The sequence below is a fragment of the Carassius auratus genome, chromosome 20 (genome assembly GCF_003368295.1).
Source record: "Carassius auratus strain Wakin chromosome 20, ASM336829v1, whole genome shotgun sequence".
In the NCBI taxonomy this organism is placed as follows: Eukaryota; Metazoa; Chordata; class Actinopteri; order Cypriniformes; family Cyprinidae; genus Carassius; species Carassius auratus.
In genome coordinates this window covers 11,185,494-11,194,096 of record NC_039262.1, presented here as the reverse complement: position 1 = coordinate 11,194,096, position 8,603 = coordinate 11,185,494, and positions in this window count along the sequence as shown.

The following is an 8,603-nucleotide window of genomic DNA, read 5'->3' as shown; positions in this document are numbered from 1 at the left end:
GTGGGAACATGTGTGAGGAGTGGGTTATGAAGCGTCCGGGCTGTGGAACCGAGCCAGGAGCTAATCAGGCTATTGCACATCTGTGTGCATGGGAGAAACACCAGCATGGAAAACTCCATAGTATTCCATCAACAGTTGTCATTCTAGTTCCCCCCCCAGGGGGAAAAAAGATCACATACCCAGTACATCTGGCATGAAGAGGTAAAGTGATCATGAGCAGGCCCATATTTAATGTGCAGCCCTATTTGGATATTGTGAAATTCAGAAGAACAGATTTGAATGTGACAAAATGTGCTAAACATGCTACAATAACAGTAATACACTTTTATTGGTTGCTGAAAGGATAATCAGATTAGTTTAAATAATGTATAAAACAAAACACAAATGGCAAAGATCGTTATAGGATTAAAAAATAAAAAATAAAAAATAATAATAATAATTAAAGATACACCACTTTAGGGATTGTGATGTTAAAGAAAAATACATCACAAATAATAAATTACAAATTTTAAATGTTTAAATGTACCATATGAAGCAGAGTGAGATATATCAGTTTCTGTGAAGATATGTGCATCCCCACCTGGACATTATTATTACTCAATAATGATAAACTGGGTTTATGAGTTTTACTGGGAAACTCAAACAGCTTTGTCACGCCAAAGAGGATGCTTACAGAAGTGGGGATAAAATCTTGTATAACCAGGCCAGGAACAGACTAAAAAAGGAGATCAGAGTGGCTAAAAATTACTCTAAAAACCTGAGAATGATCAGCCGATGATTCAGTGTCATTATGAACTTAAGATCATCTCCTTGTACAAGACACCACCCCCAGAGTCTGTGAAGAATCAACAGCTGGCTGTCGATCAGAATGTGTTTTACTGTCTATTTGAAAAGGCCAGTCTACCACCCCACAACCATTCTGATCTGCACTTCAGACATACATCTACCCCTCCTGCAACCCCCCTTCCTTCCTCCCCCAGCATCCAACCTGAGCTTAAGATTTGTGTAGAGGATATGAACCGGGTCTTCAGGAAGTAGAAATCTAAGTAAGCTTCAGGCCCAGACAGTGTTTCATCTACCTGTTTAAAAGTTGTGCTGACTGAACTGGCTCCCAACTTCACACAGATTTTCAACAGATCTCTGGAGCTGTGTGAAGTTCCCTGCTGCTTCAAATGTTTCACCATCATTCAGGTCCCCAAAAAGCTCAAAATTACTGGACTTAATGATTACAGACCTGTTGCTCACACATTTGTGGTCAAGAAGTCATGGGAAAGATTGGTCCTAGCCTACCTGAAGGACATCACTGGACCTTTGCTGGATTTTTTTCAGTTTGTCTACAGAGCAAACAACATGGTGCAAACAACAAACAGATTACCTGGGAATTATGCAAGGATACTATTTTTGGACTTCAGTTTGGCCTTCAAAACCATCAAGCCTGACCTTCTTTCAGACAAACTGACCTAGCTCTCCATGCCCACCTCCATCTGTCACTGGATCACCAGCTTCCTGACAGACAGGCAGTAGCTAGTGAGGCTGGGCAAACACATCCAGGGCTATCACCATCAGCACTGGCGCCCCTCAGGGTTGTGTTCTCTCCCCACTGCTCTTCTCCTTCTACACGAATGACTGCACTTCAAAGGACCCCTATGTCAAACTTCTGAAGTTTGCAGACGAGACTACAGTCATCGGCCTCATCAAGGACAGTGTCGAGTCTGCTTACAGACAGGAGGTTAAAGAGCTGGCTGTCTGTTGCAGTCACAACAACCTGCAGCTCAGCATGCTTAAAATGGTGTAGATGATCATGGACTTGGAGAAACCCCTAAGCACCCCCCCACTCACCGTTAAGAACAGCACTGTGACTGCGGTAGAGTCATTCAGACTCCTGGGCACCACCTGACCTGGGACCTGAAGTGGGACACTCACATTGACACCATTGAGAAAAAGGCCCAGCAGAGGTAGTACTTCCTCGGTAGTACCCCGGTGACATATCCAACTTAAGAAAGGCAATTTAAGGAAGAGTTATAGAGGTTTGCCATTGCTTCCTTCAGAGTCTGTCATTAACCTGAGGCAGTGGGGGTCTGACAGTGTGGTGGGCCAGATCAGCTCGAGTATATGGGATCAGTAAGCTGATAGAAGCACACTGGAACAGATTGAATAACAGGCTAAGTGAGCTGTGAAACAGATCAATGCAGTGGTTTGGTAGCCGTAATTCAGTTTAGTCCCTGAACCTGCACCTCAATCAACTTTCATCGTCTGGCACTGAGATAAGTGCATCATATAAGTCACATTGAAAGCTCAAGTCACACACAAAAAAAGGCTTCTCTTCAATGACAAATATCCTAAAATCTTAACACAAAGCAGGTAGTAGCTTAGACACTTTATCTGTTAAAGGATGCTAAAGAGAACGCTTCGGTACTGTACTGCCACAGTTTTATGCACCAGTTTGCCAAAGAGGCCCCATACGCCTTGTCAAAGCTGGAATATTTAAGTTCACACCGGTTTTATAACTCTCACCACACTCATTTTAAGTAGCCACCAGAGCAATAAAGCTGCAGGGTTACGGCTCTCTCCTCATGAGTTCTGGATGCTAGTGTTGTAGCAGAGGAGGGATACAAGCAGTCCGGTGAAGCAAACACAAGACAAGTCATTACAAGCTTCCTGGTATTATTTCGGCTACTTTGAACTTGTGATTACTGCTATGGGTGCGTTAACTCGTCTTTGATTAAGTCCCTTGCAACGGTCGTTTTTGTCCTTGTTGTCACTTCATGCAACCAGTTTATCTCTGTCTTACTTTCAACCTCCTTATCTCCCTTCAGCCATAGCCTGCCTGGCGGTCACATTTTCAGATTAGTTGTCATTAGAGATGGCTCAAAGATTAGAATGTGAGATTTTGGTATTTTGGGAGACGCACTGCAGCTGTGTTGAGGAGATAGCTGTATTCTCACACCTGAGACTGAGTTTAAGCTTAGAGTACAAAGTCTGAATGTCATCAAAAGGAAGCTGTCTGGAATAATTAAAAAGTTTTATAGACTTCATACTTTTTCTGTTAGAGGAAAACGTCATGCATTGAAAAATCTGGTGTATTGAAATAATGTGCACACATTTAGTAGTATTTGAAAACACACAAAGGCTGAAAGTGGGACCCAAGAGGTGTGTTCTGTGCTGATCATTTAGTCAAATAAAATGTATACATTTATTTGCAATGCGTTGGATGCAGAATATAAAAACAAGAAACATTTGCAAAGAAAATGTATTTTAACTAGCATCAGGTTTTGAAGTGATTTTGAAGTGATTTTGATGAAATGTAAAGTTTGCATGTGTCTTAGTTTAGCAAAGTGTTTCAACCAAGTGTCCAAATTCACAGTTTAATCCAGGGTTCCTCAAATCTTGTCCTGGAGGGCCAATGCGCTGCAGAGTTTAGCTCCAACCTTGATCAAACCCACCTACCTGTGGTTTTCTAATGATCCTGACGACGTTGATCAGCATGCTCAGGTGTGTTAGATTAGAGTTAGAGCTATACCCCACAGGGAAGTGGACCTCGTTGGTCAGATTTGAGGATCCCTGAACACTCTAATCCAATTGTGTTACATTTCTTTAAAATAACTGCCATTTAAATTGATATTTGGTTATGTAATGCAACAACACTCTTATGTTTAAAGAAGAAGAAGAAAAAGCATTACTGTGTTATCAGAAATACAAAGAACTTTACAATGACCTCTAAGATAATGAGCTCCAATTGTTGGGGGATGTAAGCCAACATAACATAGCATAGCATAGCATAGCATAGCATAGCATAGCATAGCATAGCATAACATAACAACATAAAACATAACATAACATAACATAACATAACATAAAACATAATATAACATAACATAAAACATAACATAACATAACATAACATAACTAAATCCAGAAAAACCGGCAACGTCTCCAAGATGCTTCAAGAGACCGACGTGCTATGCTACATGATAAACTATGTGCAAGTGCACCTAGGACAAAAGCTAATTTAAACACAAAATATTACACAAAGGATTAAACCAAATGTTGATTTAATTTAGTTAATAGAAGTTCATTAAAAAAGAAAATCTGTTTATGACATAATTTTTGACAGAATCCTCATTTTAGAGCATTTTTGTATGCCTAATTTTTTTTTAAAGTAATGTAGCTTTGCAGGTAGGTTTCTTGAAACATTGAGTTTTTTTTTGACATCAAGGTTTCTTGAGACATTGCATGGTTTCCTATTGACACACTACAGCAAATTCTTTAATTATATTGCAAATACTTAAAATTCCAGTACACTAAAAAAGTAATGAGGCCTTCAAATACTTCCTGTGTATATTGGGAGGCCGTAGAGGGAAAAAAGGTTAAGAACCACAGCTTGTGGTTTTGTAGGGATTGTGTTGTTAACAAATGATTTAAAAATTGTAAAACTTTACAATGAACTGAGATAATGAGCTCATAAAACAACATTTGGACTATTTTTTGGGATGCTAGCTCACATAATATTGAGCTCCTGTTGTTATCAACAAAGGGTTTCCTCTAATTCTGTGGTAGTCAATCTTTTGACTGAAAGACCCCCCGCCCCCAATTGTCCAACACAATATCTGAAGACCCCTGCTCCTTTATTAACAAAAACTAGACTTGTTTAAAAATGTAATTAATTATAATTCACTTTTTGAGTTAGTAGCAGTTTCAAGAATGGCTTGAACGTTATCTAGGGGGAGGAATAAACAAAATTTCTTGATTTTGTGCCATGCTGTTTTTTGTACTATACTATTTTAGTAATTGAAATAACTTTTAAAAGTCATCCTTCGAGGCCCCCTAGTGGGCCCCGGCCCTTGGTAGAGAACCACACACTGGTCTAATTGTGTTTTTAATGTTGAGTCAGGACTTCCTGTGAATATTTCCAATGGCCATTCTTAGAGAGGGTGCATATAGAGGTCAATCCCACTTTCCTGTGGTTGAGTATTTCGCCACTTATCTTTTACTGCACCTGCAAGAATATCTTTTAATGTATAAATGCAGCTTGCAGCCTGTCACTTTTATTTGACTGGGCATAGTGTGACATTTACATTCAGCATAAAAAATAACTGAATTCCTGAAGTTTATTATCTCATTGACATTTCTGAACAGTTTCTTATGTATGTGTGATGTTTTATTGGTGGCCTCCTACATTATTGTCAATGTAGCAGAGAGCTGCGTAAAATAGTTTCTAATACTTACTTATTTGGTGATAAGAAGTCAATGTTCTTGAAAACAGACATATTTGAATGTGCGCCAGCAGAATGCATACAGATAATGTGAGAGCGGAAACTCAGCTGATGGCCTGCTGAAAAACAGAGGGAACATGTGAGTGGACAGAGCTGCAGTGCTTCAGAAAGTAAAAAAATAGTTAGATATAACTGTTTAAAAAAAAAAGAAAAGAAAAAAAGGAGTTGCCATCACTGTACATTCCCTGTGAAAACAGGAAACTACAAGGCGGACACAGGGAGGAGTGTAAACTGTTCATTTGATCTCTGTTGACTGGAGGCTTGGCATGTTCAGCTTTGACCTTCGTGGCTCAAAAACAAGTTCATAAAAGATGAAACCTGTGGTGAGGTACCTAGAATAGGAACTTTGACTGCCCTGTTGACATGGAACATTGAATCATATTTACCGCTGTTGTGGAAAACTGTTTGGTTACCCATCCTCCTCATTTTTTGGCATGAGCCAGAGCAGATATGGATTTTGATGCTCGCTGTCTATGTATCAGACCATCTATGTGTCTGCTTTAATAACGTTTTTGAAGAAGAACAGATTTTTTTTCCCAACACTGTGAGGGCCTTTTTGCAAACATTTATGTAAAAACAGAAAACGAGAATAATGGTGTTGCTAATTTGGACTATTCCTACACACATGATTGCTGGAAACAAAAGCAGTTCATAATGCCTCTTCAAAATGAATGAAAACATTTTAATTATGGGAAAATTTGACAATGCATATCACCTTTCCTCAGTGGCAAAAACAGATTTTCTATAAAACTGATAAGAAGGACTAAATGTAGAAGTCTGGATTGATTTAGTAACATGCAGATGAAAAAATATCCATCAAAGAGTGACTTGCAAAATTCATTTCCCAATTATCTTTGTGACTATACAGATATATCATCATTCTAGAGCATGTGACAAATGAAAATAATAAATTCTACATTGCAGGCAGTACAATCTGGCAGTCAAATATTCGCTGTGCTCTGTTTGGGTTAGAAGGGTTTCGCTTAGAAGGAAGCCAGGTCAGCATTTCTTTTTAACCTGCATCAAAAGATGTCTTTTTAACCAAAAGCACACTTAAAACTACCATAGATAAAATCTTTCCCCACATTCATCCCTGTTAGGTTTCAAAGTGCACAGTTATCTGCCATGTTACTTTATCTGCTTGTCCCTATATTTTCTACACAGAAAACTGCTTTTGTGACCAGCAGATACAAACAGTTAGAAACAGGCAAATGCGAATAATATTTATGGATAATTAAGGATAATATTTATGTTTAAATTATGAAATTATTTAAGCACCATCTGAAAAATTAATTTATTCCATTCATTTATTATGACTTATTCCACTGAATGATTGTATTAATCATCAGGCTAATTGGTTTGGCTGATATGCATCAGTGGGACACTAATGATTCTTATGAGAGTGCTACATTTTCAATGCAGGATGACATACTTGCTCCATAATCACTGCTGGAAGGATTGTGTGTAATGTTAATTAAGCCCTCTAAAGTCGCTTTATTTGACCACATAGTTCAACCAAGGCGAAACAAATCTTTCTATCTCCATTTCGATTTGTTTGAAACAATTAAAGTGGCACCAAGGGCTTCTGATTCTTAAAAACACAGCTTGTAGATTTGATTCAATCTTTCTTCCATTCTTTTTTACCTGACTATATATGCACCAGCGCATTATGCAATAACCTACACAGAGGCGGCATTGCTTTGAATGCATCAGTCATGTATGTGTATGTCATTTCAGTTACGTAACTGTCTCATTAAAGTGACAGGAACTCAGCTTTGATACGGATGACTTGGAATGCAAGAGAAACCCAGGATAAACAAGTCTTTGCTAAGTCACTGTGGTGGGAGAGTGGCTGTTTTTTTTTTTTCATGCTTCATCCCTCAGTTCTTTACAGAAGTAAATCCCCACTCTGGTATTCTGTCATACACAGTCCAACAGTGTACAGTGAACTTTCTATGACTTTTCTCAAAAACAGTTTTTGGGCATATTATTCCCTACCCCTTCTTCAGGAACTTAACTTGCCATGCAAGTAATTTATAAACACTGCAGTAATTTTCTTAATATTGTCAGGAAAGCATTTGTGAGTGACAATATAATACTAATTAAGAAAAATCTTTGGCATAAATTCTACCCACTAGGGAGACTACAAATGCAACAAAATTACTCAAGTAGCGTTCTGTAATTTGTCTGTCTGGCATTACCTGTTTGTTTGCAAATCTCTACTAAATTAGTCTTGTAAATGTAAATTACACAACAAGGTTCGTGGAAATGTTTTGGGAGTCATAAAAAAGGGCATTTCTATAGACGGTCACTTGAACGTGTAATATAGGCCCACCCACATGTAATCAATGCTGTCATCATCTTTTGCGCTTGCTTATGATAATGGGAGCTTATTGGGTAAGATGTTATCCTAATGGGGCATAATTGCTCTATTAAGTGCCATCATTACAAATTCTCCCTGCATCTCATAGTCAATTATGTCTGTTCCGTTAACGCCATTATCTTTGTCATCATTGGTGCCGTATGACCAATCAGCGACTGATGACTGGCTGGGAAAGAAGCTATTTTTTTATATATATATAAATGCTTTCACTGTCAAAGAGAAAACTGCACTCTGAAGAAATAATAAAAGGGCCCTTGATGAGAATCAGCATTAGGAATGCTTCTGAAATTATAAATGTTACTGCAAGACAGCTTGCACATTTGGAGAACAGAAGTAAAGCAATTTTTTTAACACTATAACATTCAAGAATGGACTGTGAGTTTGTGGAGCTGCATCAATTTTAAGTTGCATTAAATGGAAATGAGCAACAGAGTCTTTTGTGATGTACATTGGTTTGCATTGTCATTACAGTGAAATAAACTATATACTGTATTATGCATTATGACTAGGCCTATATGATGCATCCAGGGGATCTAAGGTGATTTATTCTAGGAGAGATTCTTATATCAAAACATAATTTTTGATTAGTAATATGCATTGCTAAGAATTCATTTGGACAACTTCAAAGGCGATTTTCTCGGTATGTCTCAGTTTTTCGAATAGTTATCTCACCCAAATATTGTCCGTCTTAATAAACCATACAGCAATGGAAAGCTTGTATGTATAAATCTGATGTATAAATCTCAATAAAAAAAAAAAATTACACTTGAAAGTGACATTCAGCCAAGTATGGTAACCCATACTCAGAGTTCAGGCTCTTTTGAAGTGCACTGTGTGTGCACTTTGGATTTAACCCATCCAAAGTGCACACACAGAGCAGTGAACACACACCCAGAGCAGTTGGGGGTTCGGTGCCTTGCTTAAGGGCACCTCAGTCATGGTATTGC